At 43.5% G+C, this 22,419-nt stretch overlaps 1 protein-coding gene across 12 annotated transcripts in view; it reads right to left on the bottom strand.

Moving 5' to 3' along the window:
• The window catches only part of CHGB (chromogranin B), a 102,436-nt gene that overhangs the window by 21,648 nt on the left and 58,369 nt on the right, over positions 1-22,419 (bottom strand). The window contains exons 1-3 of one of the 12 annotated variants that reach the window (XM_071740088.1): positions 7,942-9,534; positions 3,415-3,654; positions 3,096-3,196 (exon numbers count right to left, since the gene is read on the bottom strand). The exons of 7 other annotated variants lie outside the window; for them this stretch is intronic. The gene's annotated coding sequence lies outside the window, so the exon portion shown is untranslated. Of the gene's footprint in view, positions 1-3,095; positions 3,655-3,854; positions 4,761-7,941; positions 9,535-22,419 lie in introns of those variants that run through there. 4 more of the 12 variants (XM_071740086.1, XM_071740090.1, XM_071740089.1 and 1 more) reach the window with 4 other exon arrangements.

The raw sequence follows: 22,419 nt of genomic DNA, 5'->3' as shown, positions 1-22,419 counted from the left end.
GCAGCCAAGTGTCCAGTTTGCCTTCTGGGCTGCAAGTGTACACTGATGGCTCATGTTGAACTTCTCATCCACCAGCACCCCAAAGTCCTGTTCCTCAGGGCTGCTCTCAAGCCAGTCACTGCCCAGCCTGTATCAGTGCTTGGGATTGGCTCGACCCAGACACAGGGCCTTGCACTTGGTCTTGTTGAACTTCATGAGCTTGGCATGGGCCCACCTCTCCAGCCTGTCAAGGTCCCTCTGGATGGCATCCCTTCCCGCCAGGGTGTCAGCTGCACCACACACCTTGGTGTCATCAGCAAACTTGCTGAGGGTGCACTCAATGCCATCGTCCATGTTGCCACCAAAGATAAAAAAGGACCGGTCCCAACACTGATCCTTGTGGGACTCCACTTGTCACTGGCCTACACCTGGACATGGAATCCTTGACAGCCATACTTTGGGTGTGGCCATCAAGCCAGTTCTTAATCCACTGAGTGGTCCATCCATCAAACCCATGTTTTACCAGCTTGGAGACCAGGATGTCATGTGGGACAGTGTCGAAGGCTTTGCCCAGGTCCAGGTAAATTAAGTCCCTTGCTCTTCCCTTGTCTATATATATATAATGTCTACATATAAAACACACAAGCCGAAGTGCACACACCCCTAACCAGCCTTGGATGGACTTTGGATCTGGGCCACACAGCAGGGAAATCCCTTGGGCACTGGCTGTTAAGTCCTCACCACATCTGAGTTCCTCCTTCTTGGCAATGGCAATTTAATTTTGGCTTTGCTTGTCATTCCCTATGGGGCTGATGGTACTCCCCATCTTTTTTTTTCCACTTACACATTTCACTTGTGTAAGTGACAGTCCTGAAGGGTGTTGTGGGTTTTATGTGCAGTCGTAACCCATGCTTGTAGCATAGCTCCTCTGCTGTGACTCAGGACAATTTGTTGAACAAGCAGAAGGGAAAAAAACCCCAAACCCTTGGATTTGATCTGCAGTAGAAAGCACCAAATGTCTTAGCAAAACCAACCTCCATATAATGCTAAAGTGCACAGGGGAACAAACTGGGGTGACAGAGGGCTTGTGGGAAGCCCAAAATTCAGGCCCAGCTTGGTGGGAAGAGCCCTGTGCTGGAGCAGTGCACGCAGCTGTGTGGGCTCATGCAGGGAGGCAGAGGAGAGGTGGGTGGAGGCTGCAGGCTGCAGAGAGGGACACCTTGGCTGCTTCAGGCAGTGTCATTGCAACAAAGGAGGACACAAATAACTTCCACGAGTGCAGCCTTCTTAACAGGAATCAGAGTCCCTGCTCTCCCTTCTGTGCAAACTGCCAGAGCTCCAGCAGTTTGATTTAGGGAAAGCTGGGAAAATTCTCTCCTATAGTTCTTGAAGCGGGCAGGAAGCAGGGAGCTGGAGGTCACTGAGAGTGCCTGGGACCACCCTGCTGGGCAGCTATGCCCTGGGATCATGCAGCCAGCCCCACTGCATGAGCCCCCCAAGTCATGCTTGGGGAAGAACAAGGGAAAAAGCAACAACACAAGAGGAATGTTTCCTATGGTGCAAAGGTGCCACTTGCAAGCCATCCCACACAGAGCGTGCTCACAGCACTGGAAACAACAATAATTTCAGGCACATTTTTTTGCCTGGTAGCTTTATGTTCAGTGGCAACAGCTAAGTCTGCTTTTGAAAGCTGAACCAAAGCAGCACAGCTGTCTACTGAGGTCCCAGTGGTGGAACATGTTTGGGTACAAAGCAGCCCAGCATAGCCTGGTTCCTTGCCTCCAGGGAAACAGGTTATTTCCTGCCTTAAATAATTCAGTGGAGAAAAAATAAAATGATGGGGTGCGTCATAGAAGCAAACAAAGCAAACGGAGAAAAAACGACAGCAAAGGGCCTCTGAGAAGAAGATTTGTGCTTTGCTGAGCGCTGAAACCAAGGAAGCGTAAAACCTAAGTCAAGTGTAAGACAGGCAGAGAGGAAAACACTTCACCCTTCAGAAAGAAATGCAGCTTCCCAGTTTATTGCACAGACTGGGGAGGAATGTACAGAGCATGAGACATTTCTGTGAGGGCCTCCTGCTGCTCTTGGTGATTAAACATCCAGGAAAAACGGTTCTTTACCTGAAAAGAGACATCATTTATCCACCCATGGATAGCCATCTTCCAAGGGCAGATAAGCAGAGTTAGATCAAAACTAATGAGCCTCTGACTGTGCTTCCGTGGCTTCTTCAGATAATGAAAAAAAAAACCCAACAAAAAAAAAAAAAGCACCAGCAAAACTACCATGCCCAAAAGGCAACAGAGATAAAAATTCTTGAAATACTTAAAATGCAGGGAACAGCAACATGAAAGGACATGGCAGATATTTTACATATTAACAGATACCCAGATAGTGTAAAATCAGTACTGTGTATCACAGGTCATGGCAGCAGCAAAGTCAGGACATCATCACTGGGACAAGACATATCTAAGGGCAGGAACATTTGCATGGAAGTGTTCACCCTTTTCTATAGGGAAGAAAGAGTTATGTCACTTCAAAAGCACTGGGCCTTAGGAGGAAGAGCCTGGCTTGCTTGACTTCAGAAGAGGTGAAAAATAACCACAGTGCAAGGCCTTCCTATATGTAAATGCTACAACCATCTGAACTTAATGTAGATTACCTCCCATCCCAGGAGGAAATTTCAAGCTTCCTGAACTCTCATTTGTTTTCTAGGAATGTGCTCCAAGTCCTAATTTCTGGTTTAATTTCCAAAGGCCACAAGTTTCATCTCCTTTGTTTTGTAGCAAGTGTGGGGCTCTGCCTGTGAAGGCAGTGACCCTAGAAGTGATTTGCAGTAGCATTTCCAGTCATACAAAGAGAATCACTTTGGCCAGCTATTGCCAAATCACATCCCAGGATGCCAGACTATTACTCGCTTAAACCCACATGAACTGAGAGTCATCCCCTATCCATTTTCTTTGTTCGTTAATCTACCCTTCCTCAAAACCTAGCCTGTCAATCCATCACCTTCTACTTAAATCACCGTGGACACAGGGATCAGACTCACACTCCAAAGGAATCAAATACAGTTAAGAAAAAAAGCGTTCTCAAAACAAGACCTGTATCAAAGTTTTGACCTGCTCCAGAGATGTTTATTTCAAGGGGCTCTGTCTTTGCCCTTCCTTCTGTCTCAGTGCGAGACACACATCAATTTTGGCAGGCTTAGTGGGTATCATACCTGGAAGTGAGTAGAACACAGAAGAAATACAGATGCTCGTCACTGAGAGGGGTGTAAACTTTTCCAAAGACTGTGTGCTTCATTAGCACAGAGCTTATCATATCCTCTGCAAGGTGCCAGCCAATATTTGTAGATGTGAGTCATCATCCAAAATTTTCAGCTGCATCCAGTTTGTTCTGCCTACGTTGCTCTTAAAAAATGAACAGCTTCATGCTCACCTCTCCTGGTATCTATCTTCATGCTCTTTCAGCAGCCACCCATCTTCTGTTTTGTCATTGCTTGCATCTTATTTCCTATAGGGCTGAAGAATATAGGGCTTATCCCTTTTCTTGCTGCATGAGAAATTTCTAATAAGAAAGCTCGGATATTAAAGGCAGTGGCTATGCACTCCCAAGAGTCCAGAAGAGCTGCAGCAGAAGTATGACCTCTCCAAGAGGCACCATGCCTCCTCCCAGCCCCTGATATATGGAAAACAGTGGGACCCCAGATTAACTTTGTGCATGGACACACACCTTCCAAAATAACATTGCCAGATTTTGTAATAATTTAAAATCCTTAACAACAAATAAACAGCTATTCCCTTGAATGTTTCTAAATCTCACTCAAAAAGCAGCAGCTCAGGTTTTTGCAGGCCTCAAGAGAAGCACCCTGCACGTACCCTTTTTCCTCACAGACCAAAAAAAGGGGCTCCATACAGACACCTCACATCTGCTAGGAGTGGGGAAGGCCACGTCTAGCTCTGGGGCTGATGTAGGGTCAAATTAGAGTCCATTAGGGCTGCTTTTCTCTTTCATCAAAACCCATCAGGTATGTCTCAGACATCAATAGCAGCAACAGTTTCCTAAAGAACAGGAACCTCTTATTTTTTTCTCAGTTTTCTTTGCGAACATTGTATGGGTTTGGCTATTTTTAAAAAACTTCTGTTTTGGTTTGTTTTTAATATAAATGGGAGACCAGGTGGTTTTAGACCTAACACAATGCACAGAACAATTCATCACCAAACCCAGTACAGCAACAGCAGGGATTCAGATGCAGTCCTGACTTCTCCATCTCTCTGTTTCTGAGAGGTTATTTTGCTTAAAATGGCAGTTAAAAGGTTTTGCACAGCAACTCATATTTAACTGTGTGTAACAGCATAAATGCTGCTGAAAAATTACAAGCAGCAACATCTGATTTACACTGAAAACCTTCCTTATACTCTGGACTTCCTTAGCAATAGCTCCCTACACCTGTCAGTATTAATGCCCTTGCAGATGTGACAGATCTATTGTGGTTAAGCAATGCAAGCTGGCAAGGAAAGGTGTGTACTGTTATTGTAATTATAGCTAGTGCACTCAAAAGCATGTTAGTTTTTTTCCAGCTCTCTCTCTTGCTGAAGCTGTTGGTATAACCTTTCTCCATAACTTTTGCCTGCAGGATGCTTTTAGTTCTCACAGACCAGCACCTGCAGATATATTACTACTAAAAAATTATGCTGGATCCTCACATCAACTACTTTTGTTTCCCCCAGCACCATTAACTCGAGTAGCCAGGGGAGCAGCTGAGGGTCTGGTCCAATATTTTGTGTGCCTGGAGTTGATCCCCACTCTCTGGTGCAGAAACCTGCAGCCATTTGGCTTGGCTTGAGATGCACAACCCAACCAAGCAAGTGACATGGGCTGAACCACAGCTTCTCATATTAACAACCCTGAAACAGGCAAAAACCTGGAAACACTCTCTGATCTGCCCAAACTGAACATATTTTCAGGCCAGGGCTGGGCCATTCAGTTTGGAGCAGAGCAGTACAGCCCTGCTTGTAGATGTTCAGTCCTCCAGCAGCAGCTGATACAGACTGAGGCCTTTTGCATGTTGGAGAATGTCAGGTATATGCACAGGACTGGCCAGACACTTCTAATCAGGGCTACAAACTTCCTACATCTGAGTGTGTGTGCCAAAATCTTCCATAATCTTCTATCTAGTCCTTCTCTTGCAGAGCAGTTCAAGTATAGGAAACACAATTTACAGGTAACACACCTGCAGTAGGACATCTTACAGCCCAGCACTGCCAGGGATGGATCTCCCCCCTTCACATCCCTCATCTGCAGAAATGGCCCAAATGTGGCCCCCAAATGTGTGGCCCCTCCAGCATGTATACAACACCACTGCCATAAAAGCAAGCAAGCAATACATCAAGCAGAACCACCACAAAGCCAGGTGTATATTGGTTTTATGATGACTCAAGGACAGCAACCTAAACGCTGACAATCCATTTGCAAAGGGAGACTGCACCAAATCCAAAGATCTTGGCCACAGTTTGTAGCCAGCTGGGACCAGCAGGGTCTCCTCCTGCTTTGGTTTGAAGTCAGCAGCCAAATTTCCATTGCCTTTGCTGGAAATACCTGCAGAGCACAGCAGCTGTGACAACCTGCCGTGGGCTGTGAGGCAGGAATAGCAGCCCCATGTGAAACTGTAGCAGGGAATCTGAAACGCATGAAACACAGGCACTGGGGCTGGGATCTGACCAGCACAGAAAGTGAATGCATGAGAGGTCTCAGGCACTGGGTTGTCAGGGTAAAAGCTGTCTCCAAACTGAAATGCTGAAGATCAATGGTAAAACTGGTGAAAGTATGCTGGCTGTACTGAAGTAACTGCATTAGCTGGGAACATTGATGTTGATCTTTGAGATCCCAACTGTCCTTCCTTCTTTGCCCATATGATGCCATCTTCAGCACATCACTTTTGCTCTCTGTGCTTCCTTGAACATGTTCAGACTGAGGAAGGAATGTCCTCCCCAGTCATTGAGGAAGATCACCACAGCAAATCACCCTTTCAGTGGACAAACAACTGTGAGGAACAGATGCACAAAGGCACACATCTTCCAGGTAGAGGGAGTAAAGCAGCAAAGAAGCTACTGAGTCAGAAGTCAGGAGGCCTCCAAGAGAGAGATCTTAAGTGGTTGTGTGTGGGTTCATTCCTCTGCTGCTGACTGACACCAGGCTCTGTGGGCTCAGAAAGTCCTGTTTCATTTTAAAGGGAAAACTCCTCCAAGGATCTCATTAGTAGCATCATGAAAGACAGAAAGGAATCGAAGGCTGGTGGAGAGGTGATGGTAGGGAGGGAAAGAGGACAGAATTGCTATCAAGCTGCATTTAAAATAACAGGGGAAGGATACTGGGAACATTCTAACCTATTGGAATGGCCTCACTGCCACAGGGGAGGGCTGCCTCCTTCCCCTGTCTGCAGGGTGAGTGTAGGGGTGAAACATCCAGGAGAGCAGATGGCCAAAAGCTCAACCCAAAGCACCTACTCACCCACCTGCACTCCTGGGGCAGTTTGCCCCCTGCTAAATCCCTTCTCCTCCCTGTACTCTCAATCTTCCTGGGGTCAGTCCTCTTCCTCTCTCCCATCACTGACTGGGCACTTGTTTGTGGGGGAAATAGCTCTGGCCAAGTTTGTGACTCTACAACTGTCAGCAGAAGAGAAGGCACCCGTGGTTGTGTTTGCAGTGGTGGAAGGTGCATCAGTGGTGTTACACAGCCAACCCAGGACTGGTTTAACATAGAATCTCAGCAAATCTACACATTTAAGCTGATTGCTCCCTGAAAGCTGCTTTCACCTTTCTGAAGACTCCTGTGCAAGAAAGGGCCAAGTAGTCTGTGAAAGAGCAGTTTAGTGGATCAAGAACACAGGTAGATTCCCCTCTATCAGGCTGAGAAAAGTCACAAAAGCAACACACAAGAAAACCAAAGAACCCACAAAAATAGGATGAAAAAAATTGCCAACTGAGATAATTTGAAGAAACACACCTAAATTACAAATGCAAATCAGTTTAAGAAAAGCAAACGGAAAATCAAAAGCTAGGTCCCCTGTGCTTACCAGGGGTAGTATTTGTCACTACAATTTCTTCTGTGTAGCATCATAATATGCCATATAGGACTGTGCTTCTGTGAAGTACAGTCTGTTCAAAACAATTGGTGAGTCTTGCTTGGAACACCTGGCAAAGGAGAGAGATGCATTTATCTTCCCCATGTCTTGAGGAAATCGAGGAGAGATGTTTATCGAGGAAATGAGTAATACAAATGGTTTGGCTTTCAGCAGACTTGGAAATACATACAGCAGCTTCCAGCACAAGTTCATAAAAAATTAATTAGCAGTGAGTGGGAAAAGGAGTGATGAGTGTTATTCTCTGCCACAGTCCTGTTTAACTCAATAGAAGTGACTGAACTGCAAGATGACAGTGAAACACCTCCTAAAATTAAGTGTTTCTCCAGAAATGGACATGCCAGTTTCACAGCAGGAATGATAAGGTTTTCTAAATTCCATAATGTTTTGGCTCCTAATACCAGATCTCTGATAAGACTGCCAGACTGCCCATAACATTTAGCATTTTTAATTATAGTTAAAAAGCAATGGGATTTTGGAGCCTAGTTTATTCAGCTGACCACTCCTTTGCTTCTGTAAGCACCTAAAATATGAAAATCTGCCATAAAATAATTAGATTTATTCTACATTTTAATGAATATCTAACAATAAAAGTTTGGAGAAGACAGAGCTCCAAATTCTTGCAGACAATTTCTTTGACTGACAAGCCCCTAAACAAGCTGTGAAATAAAGCAAAAAATTCATCAAAACAGGGACCGGTAAGGACTACCATATCTATCTTCTCCCACCCAACTGCCTCTTTTAGAGCCTGATACATAATACAAGACCAGAACATTGATAAGAATAACTGCAGTAAGTAAAACATACCTTTAATAACTCACAACCTGTCCAGAGAGGGATCAGCAGCTCTGCTTGCTCCTGGCTACTTTAAAGGGCTCACATATGCTGAGCAGAGGGGCCTGAACTGTGGCCTTGCATGACAGCAGCACCCTTCCCACCAAGGTTTTGACAGAGGGAACCCACCCCTCATGCAGCTGCTTTCCTTGGGATTCACTCCCAGCTTCCACAAGCACAAAGCAAAGGAGAATTAGGCCTGCCAAATTCATAGCAATGCATCAGGGATAGAGCACTTTAAACTCCCCAGGTGACAGTGATTAAAACCAACTGCTGGGTCACTTCTTAACATCACAGGGCAAGCAATGGTCACCACAACTCAAGCTGGGCACCCCGTGCACTGGGCCAGTTCCCACTGCAGCCAGTGGTGATCTTGCCAACTAAAACCAGAGCAAGAAAGAAGCAAACATTTGCTGTAACCAATGCCAGATGATCCCTTCTGGACAGCAACCACCTCAATGCTTGGAACATCTCGCAGAACATTTTCTTTCATCCATCAACACACCAGGAAAGTACTCACAAGGTCTTGTGCGGTGCCAACAAAGTTAACAGAGCATACTCAAGCAATGAGCATCAGCTTCCTCTCCGTGAAAGCTCTGGGCTCAGACCCCTTGGTAGCAGAAATGGGTAGAAAGAGAAGGGGAGAAAGCAGCACTGTCCCTACAGAATCAACTATGTGGCCCACAGTCTTGGGCATGCTGAGATCCATCTACTTTTGCTAGCTATTCCACATCTTACAACAGGCAGCTACTAGGGCAGCTGGCACCAACCCTGCTGCTTCCCCATGGATACCTCTGCAGAGCCCTTACTCATTAATCTATTTCAGGTTGCTCTCATAGCTCATATAAATAGGAAAAATTCCCCAGTCTGCTCAGCTGGTGCCTTTGAAGTGGTAGAAACATCACGAAGGTGATAAAAGCTTTTCTCTTTTTTTATTCCTCCTGCGTAAAAAAAAGAATGTACTCAGAAGCTTTATTTCCTCTCTCTCATGCACACACACACTTTTTCTGTTAAAAAATGCTCACCTACATTATAATCACGATCTGTGTGGTCATATGTCTGTTGGCAAACACACATAGCTTTCAGGCACCCCTGTGAAGGGAAAGGCATGACAGTGTCAGTCAGGTACAGAACAAAATCTTCAAGCTTCCTCCCTAGGTTTGGGATGTATCATGCCAAACTGGTTCAATCAGTCTGTTACAGTCAACAGCACTTGGACATCCATGCCTACACAGGGGGCTGAATTTGGGCTGTGCCAATGTTCAGATGGGGTAGGGATACAGGACAGTTTAAAAGCCTTCTATGTAGAAATCATCATGTTTGATGTCCCAGCAACAGACCCTGTATCACCCATCACCCCATCCCAAGTAGTCAACACACGCCAAGCAGTTACATGAGACCACATATGCTCCTTACGTGGTGCTGCCCTGCAGAGGCCGAGGTGGCAAGGGTTACTCCAGATGAACCTCTCCATGGAGTAAGTATGTGGTGTTGAATGTGATGCTGAGAGTGTCTTTCCAAGACAGTCACCTCTTTTGGGAAGGAAAGCCAAGCTCCAATGACAGGAACGAACCACATCTTGCTCACTTCTCATGTGGCAGGTCAGGGCTATGTTCTGTCTGTGTTTGTTTCATGAGGAATTGCAGGACATCATCTGAGAGTCCAGGTGTTCTCTTTCTATCTTCCAAGACAACTTCCCCCTCATCTGGCTTTGAAAAACAGGGAGTGGTAGGGTGGTTTGGAAAGATCTTACACCCATCTCTGTTCAAGACCAGCTGAGCCATTTGCAGGCAACGTGACACATATTTTGTTCCATCCTGGTTTGCTAGCTCTGAAATCTTCTGTGACAGACATTGTGATGCAGCCTCATAGGTGGGATCCAATCTGTCTGGACGTTTTTTGCAATACATTTTGTAGAAGCCATCAAGAGATTTCCTGATGCTGGTATCTTCCACTCTATCATCTTCATACATCCAGGAGAGAGCAGCATTGTGAGGTTCAGTGGGCTCACACAGCCCTGCTGTTGGAGAACATCTTACGTTTGCTTTCCCAGAGCCTCCAGCAGAAAAGCCTGGAGGAACTGCAGAAGGTAAACTGTTCTGTCCTGCAAGCACAAGATCAGTGAAGTTCATTAGTCAGCAGGTCACCCCTGTGGCAAAACCTTTTTTGTCCTCTCTCACTGCTGTCTGGAGAGGAGGCTCGGTGCAGGAGTGAGCTAGGTACTGTTCTAAACTCACTTGGACTGCCAGAGGGTCTTGCTGCATAGACTCACACAAGATGGGCTGTACCTGGGGATTTCATACTTGTCCCAGAAACCTGGCTGCATGAAGTTTGGGAATGGGGCTTCCAAAAGGGGATCTTGTGCTTCCCCATGAAGTCCCATTTTTGCAGCCAAGCTGCACTAAACACTCTTCCCACTTCCTGCAGGAATTTTTATATATAACATTTATGTAAAGGCCTCATTCTTGCCTAGCTCTTCACCTCCTTCCATTCTGACCCACATGTCTGGGTAACAGTCAGGGCTATGGTTCTCTTCTGCTTCAATGCAGTCAAGAGGGATGCTCTGTACTTGGACATAATTAACACAGGCAATAGCATCACCAAGGTGGTCAGCAAGCCACACACAGCCTCTGATATGAAAAGCCTCCATAAAAAGACCTTGAATAGAGCTCTCTAACTGCAGTCTCATCCTCAAGCCCACTGCATCAGCCTGTTTGCCAAGCACCTGAGTCACCAACTAAAAAATTTTCCAGGGCTCTGCCAGAGGTTGCACAGCCACCATCTGCAAATTACGTAAGCAGGATGCAGGGAGTCAGAAAATAGCTTGGTCTTTTCTAATTCTGTGAAACATGAAGCAGAATAGTCCTTCATTTTGGTAAAAGACTATGTTCAAAGGAAATCTCAGCGTGGTGGCAGAAAGCTGTTCTTTCCTTTCCAGTGCACAAAGAGCTACTCTCCCCTTCCTGAGTGGTTAGAGATTCATTAAAATGAAGTTAAAATGTCTGTGCAGCCATACTGTACATTGCCTCTTTCTTCCTCCTCCTCCTCCTTTCTGTCTTTGATCTTCCTTTTCAGTTTCACTTAATCTCTGATTCTGCAATTTTAAAGAAACTTTTCTTCCTCTTGCAATGTGACATTTCCAATGCAGAGCAAAAAAAAAAGCATAGGGGTCTTCTTTTAACATTGATATATGCCATCAGAGCAGCAAATCTGAGCTAATCAAAGAGAACAGGTCCATTTTGCCTCAGTAATCTCTCAGCTTTGGTGCTCGTGTTAAGACTGAAGACTCATGCATCTGTCAATTCAATCAAGTGGCACTTGCTTTCCAGCTCCTGTGGCAATTGCAAACCCCTGTGCTGTGCTTGCTAATTCTTACACAAGCTCACAGCTGTATTTTGCCAAAGAGCAGCAGCTGCCTCCAGCTATGTATCTCAACCCTACCTGATCCCAGAAGAACAAAATCCTGCTGGTTTCATGGTGTCAGGAAAGACCTTTGCAATGCTGTTCTGCCTGCCTCCTGTGATGCTAAGCCAGCATGACTTAGAAAGCAGCCACCCTCTGCTGAAGCACAATCCATACAATCCACTGAACAAGTGTCTGGTAAGTGTTTCAGGGGTTGATTAGTCAAAAAGTACTCAGTCATATTAGGGGGAGAAGGGGAGAAGTTTTCTTTCAGTCACTGATTCAAATCTACGTATCTCTGGTTTTTTAACAGTAGGCCCTATCCCTTTAGTGGATTGCTTTTTCAGGAAAGCATTTTTTAGGGAAGACATGGGAAGTTAGACAAAGAATTCCGGTGTCAATTTAAATTCCACAAAGCTGCATCTTTCCTCATCTTTACTGACAATTTCCCAGTGCCTCGTCAAACTATGTGCCAAGACTGACCTTTGCAAAAATACTTGACCCTTTTGTTCTGTTATCAGTTGAGGAAGAGATGCTTCCTGACACCCTCTGAAGAGCTGACACTGTTGTTGTAATGCACACATCTCCTAAATGATTTACAAACCAGAGGGCACAAGCTACCACAGAGTAGCTGGATGCCTGCAGGGTTCAGAAAGAGCTTCTCAGCTGGGGCCAACAAATAGCACACAAGAATGCCACATGGGCCAAAAAATGTGCTGTTAATGGAAAAGGCAACACTAAACTCATCAACCCCTTTCCCTCTCCATGCACCTGCATCCCTCAAGAAAGCTGGGATTCCCTGATAATACACTGTAGTATTGCTTCAAAGCTTAGACCTCTCTGGCCAACTCTCAGCAGCAGGAGAAACATAGTTTTGTAGCCTCTTTGTATTTCTATGGCAAATTTAACAACACATATGTCACACACCCTTATGCTGGCTTGACCCACCACCCACAGAAACCAATGCAAAGATGAGCAGGGCTGAAAACTCATACTCCATTCACTTGAAATGGAGTTTCTTCACCTGAGAGTCTGGCTCAAATTACTTTTAGCAATTTTCACGCATTTATATTACCAAGCATGTGCTTAAGGAAAAAAAAAACACCAACCACCCAAATAAAAACAGCCCCCAAACCTGAAACAGGTCATTACTCATGTCTCCATTTCATTCTCACATGATGGATAATCATCAGTAAGAACATATATTACTTCATCTGTGCCTGCACTCCATGCTAATTGAAGTTCAGTATTTGCAGCTTAATAGTAAAAGACCCGGGGGCTGATAAAAGGTTACTCTTTGTGTTTATAAACCCACTGATGGAAATTTAAAGTCTCCATCTGGTACAAGCACATCACCCCAACCGCCCAAAGCACACAACCAGATCCTGCTTTGGACTTGGGCCACTTTAAGTGATGCAAAACCTCTGTAATATTATTATTTATTTGCACTTCTACAACCCCAGCTCACATGGCAGTTTGAGTCTGCACGTAACTGTGTCCAAGCACATACAGACAGAATGTAAAATAAGACATCCCTCAAACATCAGAGCTTCTACAGGGTTGGCTTTCTGGGGAAAGGAATCACACACCCTACCCCCCTACCTCTCCCAAGTTCAGGTGGGCAGCAATCTGCAGCTGCTTCATTAAGAGCTGTGTTGCTGTGATCTCTGCCCCTTGCAGGGGCTTAGTTGGATGCCAGCAGCTGCTCATTCTCTGGTTACAACACCTGTAGTTGGATTTGATGAATCCTCCTGCCCTCTCCCACGCTGTCTAGAATGCCTTCTGGGGACCCTGCTTGAAGGATGCATGGCTCCCTTCCTGCCCAGTCCAATCAGGCCCATCCTACTATCAGGATCTGGGAGACTTACACTTGAGATTTGAGTATGGGAGAACTAAAACACAGTGTTTGTCATCAGCAGTTCTGTGAAAAGGGCAATTATGTTACTTATTTTAGGGCAGGAATCATTTGCCCTGGGGTTTAGGAATGACTCAGCCCTGGCACAGATGGAAGTTGAATACAAGCCTAGCAAAATCTTTCCTTTGGTGAGACTACCCTAAAAGTCACCAGTACTTCACCTACTGTCTCTGGGAGTAGATGAGGCTGAACATAACTGAACACAGCTTTTGTTCACAGTAGTTGAAGAGCAGGAGATGTGTTCTAGTTGGGGAGACAAACTGTAGCATGGACTCCAATGACAATTTAAATAGTGCCTTTCCTGAGGCACCACAATAACTTCATGTAAGGGTCAAGATGTACAAGAGGCCACAGATCATGCCTCTATGCACATCCCAAACTTTTCCACAGACAGAAAGACAGAAGACTTTTATCTGTCCATCCCAAAGTCAGCAACCTCTTGCTCTGGACAACCCGCTTGTCTTGGACCTTGACACCTGTACCTCAGCATGGTTTCTGCTTACTCACGAGTCTTCTCCCAGTGACTTGTTATGGATAAAGTCAATAAATTCTCAGCATCCATAGACAATGATTAGTCACACAAGAACAACAAAGGTTACCAGTTGTTTTGGTTTATGGACCCATTTAAAAAGGGCCATTCAGAAGTTCTCACGGATTGTATTATTTATCTTTTTGCATCAAGCTGCCAGCAGGTACCTGTGGTGAAAGCAATCACCCACAAATAAGAAAGGATCCCTAATTTTGTGATTGCTCTTGGGCAATAAGACAGGCACACATAGATGCCATCCCTGAGCGTTGCTACAGCCCTCCTACTGCTCCTAGAAAATCCCTTCTTGCCTCTACATCAAACATGTCAATATGTCATGGGGAAGCTCAAGCAGAGGAAATACTAGTTGGACTTGAGCAGAACTCCCAAATGACAGCAAGATTGTGCCAAACCACATAATTTGGGGGATGCATCTACCTTCACAGGAGGCAAAAACAGGTAGGAAGTTCTGCTGCAACCTGGTACATGTCCATGCACCCTTAAAATTGAGCGTGTTCAGCACTTGAGACAGCTAATGCAGAGAAAACTCTCCTTTTTTTTTCCTCTCCATCTGACTCATTTCCAGTGGAATCGCACATATCATCATGGCAGTTCCACCCTGGTCTGGGAAAAAAGAAGAAATTTAAGGATAATTTAGCAGGAGCTCATTATACCCTCATCTCACATAGCACCTCAACCTGCCAGTAATCACATACCAGAGTGCTCAAGCATTGCAAAGCTAGATCTTTTGGGACCAAATCCTATTCCCCTTACTTGCATTAATACAATTTCCACTGATTACAACAGTTTTACATGAACTGTAATATACTTGCATTGTATGATTCCCATTACTAACATTTAAATTGGAACAGCATTAAAAATCCAAGTATGAAAAAAGAAGTACCATTCTGCTAAGTGCTGTATGAACACCTATCACTTTGAGTAATGACATCCTAAAGCCTGTCTTGTACAGTCATGAAGAATTATGGTAGAGTTTACAATTTCTCTGCACACGTTTCTGCCTTGCAGAAAACAGCTGCTTTCTGTATGGGACTGGATGGAGAAAGCATTGTAATCCCTCCCCCAGACCCTCAAAGCCTGGTCCACAGAGAGTGGGTGCCAAGCCACTTTGCAAACCCCAGAACAAATCCTCATTAGCATTTCCAAAGGGATTGCTGGAGAGGAAGGAGACAGATAAGGTTCTGCATATGGTCTAGGGCCTGCATACAACAGAGATAAGGACTGGGGAACCAAGTGGGTGGAGGTCTGCTCTGGTTGTTGAATCTGATATGTCTCAACCACCATTACTAAGCAAAAAAGGCCTACAAAATAAGGGGCTGCACTGGGGGGGCTTTGGGAGTTCCACTGACATCAGCCTTCCTCCACTGGCTGGCCCAACACTGGACCCAAGACCTTTGATTTTTTATTCTCTCTCTTTTCTTCTCTTCTCCTACTCTCTTGCTTTATCGTTCTCTTTCCTAAAATTAAGTAACCATAATGTTTTCCCTGGTTAATGCAGCATTAACATCCCAGTATCCTATTTTTTTTGTGATCTAAATAATCAGCCTTCCTGATTGTGCAGCCTGATTATCAGAGTATCTGCTTTTGTGCTTTTATTCCTTCATTCCTATATATATGTATATATAAACACACACACATACATACTTGTGGGTGATTTGCTTTCCCTAAGAATTGCTCCAAAATTATCTTTAACTGTTAGAGCAATAAAATTGCTATTTTGTTTGCAGCGAAATAGACCTCAAGTGTTATTTCACCTTAATCAGATCAAGGGGTATTTGAACAGTTCGAGGGGGCTGTCACTCTTTGGTTACCCTCAGAGGGAAACCCTAGCCTGAGAGATGGCATCTCCTTGGCTGTCCTCTGGGTCAGGTCACAGCACATGACAAGAAATTTTGCACTGCTGTTAGGGAAACTTTCCAGCATTTAAAGCAGAGGCAAAAGGGAATTTTCAACATTATCATTCAAAAAGACTGTTGTAAACACGGGAATTTTTTTCCTTCTGGGTATTTAACTTCTGAACTGAAGGTGAAAATAATGCAATAAGCCTTGCTACTTTGTTGTCTCCCTGGAGACATAATATCCAGTAAGGACAGTACCTGTGAGACTTTACACATGACAAAACCAGCCACATTCTTCACCCACCATCCCATGGAAGAAGAACATGTCACTGTGTCTGACTCCAGAGGAGCTGTCCAGGAGCTGTGCATTTAAGTGCTGGGTGCTGTCAGGAGACCTGAAGGAGGTGAGTGTTGGAGGATGGGCAGAAAGAAAGCAGAAGGGAAGGAAGAGGCTGGAGGGATTTGGGGATTGGAGTAAAAAAGGGAGGCAATGGTGGAGGAATAGCACTGGGTATAGAATAGAATTGAGTCCCTGTTTTTTTTTTTTCTACCTGCTGCACATGTGTGGTGTTGAAAAGTTAGGGTCAGGGGGCTTTCATTTTCTTGGAATAAGACATAAGCAGTTTTCTGAGGAAGCATGAACCCTTCCCTTTCTGTCTAACTCCCTTAGAATTTTGAAATTCAAGAAAAATAAAAAGCCTGGAAAATGGTAAAGTGCTTTTGAAATGCAATAAGGTGGCATTGCACATTCCCCTAGACACTCTTTCAAATGTCACACTTGTTAAGCTCTGCCCTGCTCCAAGAGCTAACAGCTGATGCCAACTGCACCTTACTTTTAAGACAGCTGGAAAACTCAGCTAAATGAAATCTTTCAGAAAACACTCTAGTTAAACATGCCAGATTTAATAAACCACAGAGCAAGCCAGCTACAATATGAACACCAACAAATGAACGCTGCTTATTTGCTGAGAGTCAAAAGACAGACACTGCTGTTATCTCAAAAACCTGTTCCTAAGCAACCAGGCTCCATGGTGCAGTGCAACGGGTATGGGTAAAAGCACCAGCAGCACCATAAAGACCATCACTTATGGCTGTGCCTCAAGAGCCAGCTGAGACTATATCCTCAGAGGCCTCAGAGCAATGGACATTGGATGTAACTCTCTCTGAACAGCTGCTCTAAGTGTGTTAGCATAAAGGAACATTCCACATTGCAAAGATCCCAGGCTTCTGGAGAGATGGGCAGCAAGACAGCTGGAGTGCCAGGGGTTTTATTTTTACAAGGCAAGTTCCTGACTTGGAGCTCATTACCATTCAAAAAGCAGAAGTAGCAAGTTAAGAACTCTTCAAATATCTGTATTTGGAGAGGTTTAATTGACACTACTCTGTAGCTAGCAAAACCCCCTAAATTATCCCATTTGTCTCGAATTGTGATTTTAAAAAAAGCTTCTTAAGATAAAAGGTTAAAGGTTCTACTATCCTTTAAGAGTAACCTTTCTCTGGAACACAGTTTATGTATCTGAAAACATTAACTGTCAGTTTAAGCTATCATCCAGCACATGAGGCCTTCAAGGGGCTTTATGAAATTTCAACTATCTGCTGCTTTCCTATTACATAGGCAGTTTTGGGAACTGACAGCCAGACTCACCTTTTCTATGTTACACTAAAGGCACTTATTTCCAAAAATAAACTGTGACAAGGATTTTTAAGCTAGCTGCCCAGCCTTAGGTGTTAGGAGAATGCAGGGAAGCAACTGCAAGAATAGCACCACAGATGTTCACGGGCACAGATACAGCAGTGCTGTGCTACACCAGCCTCTCAGCCACACAAAACAACCCAATAGGCTTTCAATCTATGACAGACAGGATTCCACATGAGCACCCCAAGCCAAGCCTATGCCTTCTCTGCAGAGAAGAAGAAATGTCCTGTCAATTCACCAGGACCACAGCATTGCTCTGCTCACAGGGAGGATTCTCACCGTTTGAGTCAAGTTTGACCCCTTTCCTCTAGCAAGCAGGCAGAAGCCTTTTATTAACAAGATTTATTTTTCCTACTTCTAATCAGTATGCTGCCTTTTGATACACAGAAGACACTAATTTAGCTCAAAATCGTATTTGTCTTTAAGCTCATCCTATTTCAGAACAAAAGCAAAACTCCAGAGCTTGAAACCAGTAAGAAACAATCCTGCTGGCCTGTTGTTTTGGTTTGGTTTGGTTTTTTTGTTTTTTTGTTGTTGTTGTTTTTGGTTGGTTGGTTGGTTTTTTGTTGTTTTTTTTTATTATGGTTCCAGAAGAAGCTTTCTCTCTTGATTAAAACTGTACGGCTAAAGTTGTCTCCCTTTGTATTTTTTGCCTGCCTAAAAATTGCTAAATCCAGTCTAGTTTATTCTCTTTTTTTTTTTTTCCAGCTGACTGTACAGAGTCAGGTCTTCATGAACTGCTGACTTTCTGATGTAAGAAGAGTTTCCCAAAGATACCTAATTAAGTGAAAGGGAAAGAATTTTTATTCAGCCCCAGGGTTCAGTTACTAGCTACTTTACTACAGATTTTGGAAAAGGATTTGTGATGCCCACCTCTTCAGCTAAGGAGCAAGTTAAGGGAACATTAACTTCCTTAAGTCATGGGAATGTTAAGTGATCCAAGGAGAGTTCTTGAAGAGATGAAGAGGGACTGATGAATGACAACACTCTCATAGTTCTAAGGTAAAAGATGAGCAAGAGACACAAAAGAAAGGTACTGTACTTCTAGATGTTCTGCAGATGTTGTCTTGCAGAATGGATGAGCCTGTGAGCTGCAATTAAAAGAGGCCTTAAACATCTATCTGGGTGACAATGATGACCGTAGACAATTCTTGCAAAAAAAAAAAAAAAAAAAAAAAAGGCTGGAAGAGTTATTAAATCCCATTCTTCAGGGCTTTAACAAATCCTCTGCTAGAAGAAAGAACAGGGCCCAACAGATAGGACATTTTATGCTGCAGACACTCATTTTAGAGAATGAGGATGAAATAAAGAAAGGGAAACCATCTCTTAGTCTGAAATATTCAGTAATGACCACTGCCAAAGACAGGAAACAACTCTAGATTACAAGTATTACTGTGTAAAACCGTATCACTGTATTTGCAAGTATTAAAAAGAAAATAAAATCCAAAGCAGTATCATTTCCTGATCTCTTAAATAGTTTGTCTTTCATTTAGAGTCACACATTTTAATTTCTCATGAGGACTGACAATCCTCAGCTGATGCCTTTGGCAAGAACAGGAATAAGCAGACAACTCTCATTAGAGATCAATAGCTCAAGTATTAACATAAGTTTACAATAATTCTACCTTCTGCATCTCCTTGCAGGGTGACATGCATGCCAGTTTGCCTGGAAAAACAAGAACACAATGCTATTCATACTGCTAAAACAGAGGAAGAAGAGCCAGTTATGATAGTATTCCTATAATGAGAAGAACAGACTAGAAGACCAAAATATTATATAAAATTCTACAAATGTTTGCTTTATTTACAGATGGTGTGAACCTGGAAAAGGAGCAGTGGGGGAGACTGTTCTGTGTACACTGCCACCCCTTGCCATTATAGGACCTGAAGGTCCAATTCATTACAATGTTAGCACCACAAGCATAAACACAGTTTATGTGGCATTTCAGCTCTGCTTCCAACAAACTAGAGATGGACAAGTCAGCTGTGGACAAAAGTAACCTGGGAATCATAGGCAGAAAGGCAGTTTCTAGAACAAGAAAATACTGCCAAACAAGATATTTTTAAAGCATCCCTCTTGAACTTCAGGTGAAATTATACTACTTGTTAATTGTTTTTGAGAGGAAGAAGGTTATGACCTATAATACTACCAATTAGCCAACTGCATGGGAGGCCCCATCCTTGAGGGCATGAATCCTGATGTGGAATTGATGCCTGGGTACCACAGGGCATTTACTGTGAAACAGCTGCTCTGGGGAAGAAGAAATGCTCCTGTGGAGGATCAAAACTGAGTCAAACAAAGCAGACAAAGGTGAATGTTGACTTAAATACAGCTTTCTCCCAATTCCTTAACCTGTACAACCTGCACACCATAATGGTTTTTAGTCAAAGGTATTTGTGTTTGTTCAACTTTCTATCAGCTTTTTAGGTTCAGATCCAAATCAGTGGACTGACTTTCAGAAGTGCTGAATACACAGATGGCCTCACCAAATTTAAATATGCCATAGAGCTTTTAGATCTTTTAACAATGCCATTAAGCTTTCACATTACTAATTCTTCAGCAGTAGATTGCTAGAAGTTGTATGACAGAAAAGAAAGTGAGGTACCTTTCAATTCTCAGATTTTATGATCCTGATCTTTTTTGTCTAAGGCCAAATCTGTGAGAAGACCACAATAAATGCTTACAGATGGACTGATCCTCTCTAGATGTGATAGAATTAGCTGAATGTGTGCAGTCTGTCTCTCCTCAGATCAAAGTTCTATACCTCCAGTCAGGACTGATCTTTCACTAAGAACAGAGGAACACTTGCAGAGATAGTTTACTGAATTTACTTGCAATAAGATTGTTTTAAAACCACGCTTCTTGCTGAAAATATGCAGCATGTCAAGACAAGCACAAAGGGGCTTGCACATCTTTTAGAAGCATAACTAGAAAAGAACCCTACGAAGATATAATCTTAAGCACACGTAAATAGCAGGTACAAAGGTAAAGAATCTACTCATATTCTGGTGAACATCTGAAGGCAGAGTGAAGCATCTTCCCAGTCTCCCTGCAGGCCTGGTGGGCATTTAACAGTTTGTGAAGAGATGTAGCCAGCCCAGAGTGCCTTGGCACAGAAAGAACAAACCTAGGTCCTCTCCCCAGCCCCACTCTGTGGAATGTGGAATCACACAGCTTGGGGCTGTTTTTTCAGCATAACCACTGAAGCTTGTGCATCAGATATTTATCAGAAACGAAAAAACAGACTAAAAAATAAGAATGGAAGCAAGATACTGATCTCCACCTATTTGCTTTCCACAGGGTAATACAAGGAACATCCTTATATTGAAGAAATCAGAGAGTTGGATATATCTAACAGTCATCAAGGAAATTTTCAAGAGATAGAAAATGCAATTTCAGTAGAATATAATGAAAAGCAAGATATACAAGTTTAATAACTTGGAGGCATTTGCTCATCACTGGTCTGCAGCATTTTGGCTTGCCACGTTAAAAGTTCTGAAGAAACATTTGAGCCACCTAGTTTTGCTGCAGTACTACTTGAAATCAAGTAATCAGTAGAAAGATTATTGGACTAGAGCAATAGGCACATTTATAGACCATTCATAAGTGCTGGAGGCTTGAGAACCACAAGGGCTTTTTCTTAATTATCTACATGCTGTTTTGGGAATCACTGAAAATCACTTCCAACACAACCAGCTTGATAGAAAATTACATTTTGAACATAAGTATTCTGCCATTTAATCAGTGAGCTTTCTATAAAAATTGCTGTGTTGCTAATAAACCAAGCACCGGAAAACTGAAATTGGAAATGGTTATCATGTAAGAGTTGCACTAAGAGTGAATCCTCAAGCCCTTTTTGGGCTGCACTCACCTGCCAAACTTTTCTCAGGTGATGTTGTGGCTCTGTGACTCTGAATAGACTGAAAAAAAACCTGAAGGGCAGAGTGGAAGGGATAAAGGAGAAAGCCCTTAAAAAGAAGTGATTTTATAAGTTGAAAAGGAGAAAAAACACTGAGCAAGCAACTAGAGGATCCTCTATCCCTATCTCCTCACTTTGTCCTCTCAAGACAGTCATGAGAAAGATTTGGCAATAAAGGCCTTTCTCTGCTACATTTCTGCTTTGCCCCTGAAGGCCAAACTGTTAACAGGTTTCCCATTTGCATCCCTTTAGCTGGCTGTGTAGCCCACAAGTCCTGCTTTTTAAGGAATTTCCGAGCCATTAGCAGATCTGGGTCCACTCAAACCCCTAATTTCTGCCCCAAAGCACACAGTTCACCTGCATTACTCGTGAGAACAACTCTGGGTAAACTATGAAGGTCAGTGAGTGCCCAAATCCATACTAGTACCACACAGCAATTCTGCACCAGGATGGCTCTGCTGAGAGGCTTCACATCCTGTATCAGGCAAGAGCCTGGGTCTGTGTGTCAGCCACTTCCTCGGAGAGTTTTTCAGTAACAGCTTCAACTACTGACGAACTGTGGTTAATGATAGTTACTGCAACTACGTAATGTTTGCTCACCACACTTTTAAGGACACAGGTGTCACACAAGAAAAAGATCTAGCATCACATGTAGCTTGAAAACATCTTCGGATGTTCACAAATACTTGTGAACAGAAAAATTAATTTATTCTGGAAAACAAAAGAAAATAAAGGGACAGATAAACCTATTCAAATAAAAAGGCAAATGTTTAACATAATGAATGCCTTAAAATTGGACAATTTTATCCAATGAGAATATTGGCTTTGTATGATAGTTGTATGATATAAAACAGTTCCTTAACAGTGAAAGCAGATTCCATTTTTCAAATAAAACTGTAAGTTTACCACTATTCAATTTCCTGTATCTGTGCTGGAGATATTCCTGACAGCTGTGTTCTATAAGGATGCAACAAGGATGGTGAAGACTCTGGAAGGCATAACTTATGAGGAGTGACTGAGGTCACTCGGATTGTTCAGTCTGGAGATAAGGAGGCTGAGGGGCAACCTCACAGCAGGGTATGAGTTTCTCATGAGGGGAAGAGATGGGACTGGCTCTAATTTCTTCACTCCTGTGATTTGATGGCAGGAC

This window comes from Heliangelus exortis, chromosome 3 (genome assembly GCF_036169615.1).
Source record: "Heliangelus exortis chromosome 3, bHelExo1.hap1, whole genome shotgun sequence".
NCBI lineage: Eukaryota > Metazoa > Chordata > Aves > Apodiformes > Trochilidae > Heliangelus > Heliangelus exortis.
This window is presented reverse-complemented; position numbering and strand designations above follow the sequence as displayed.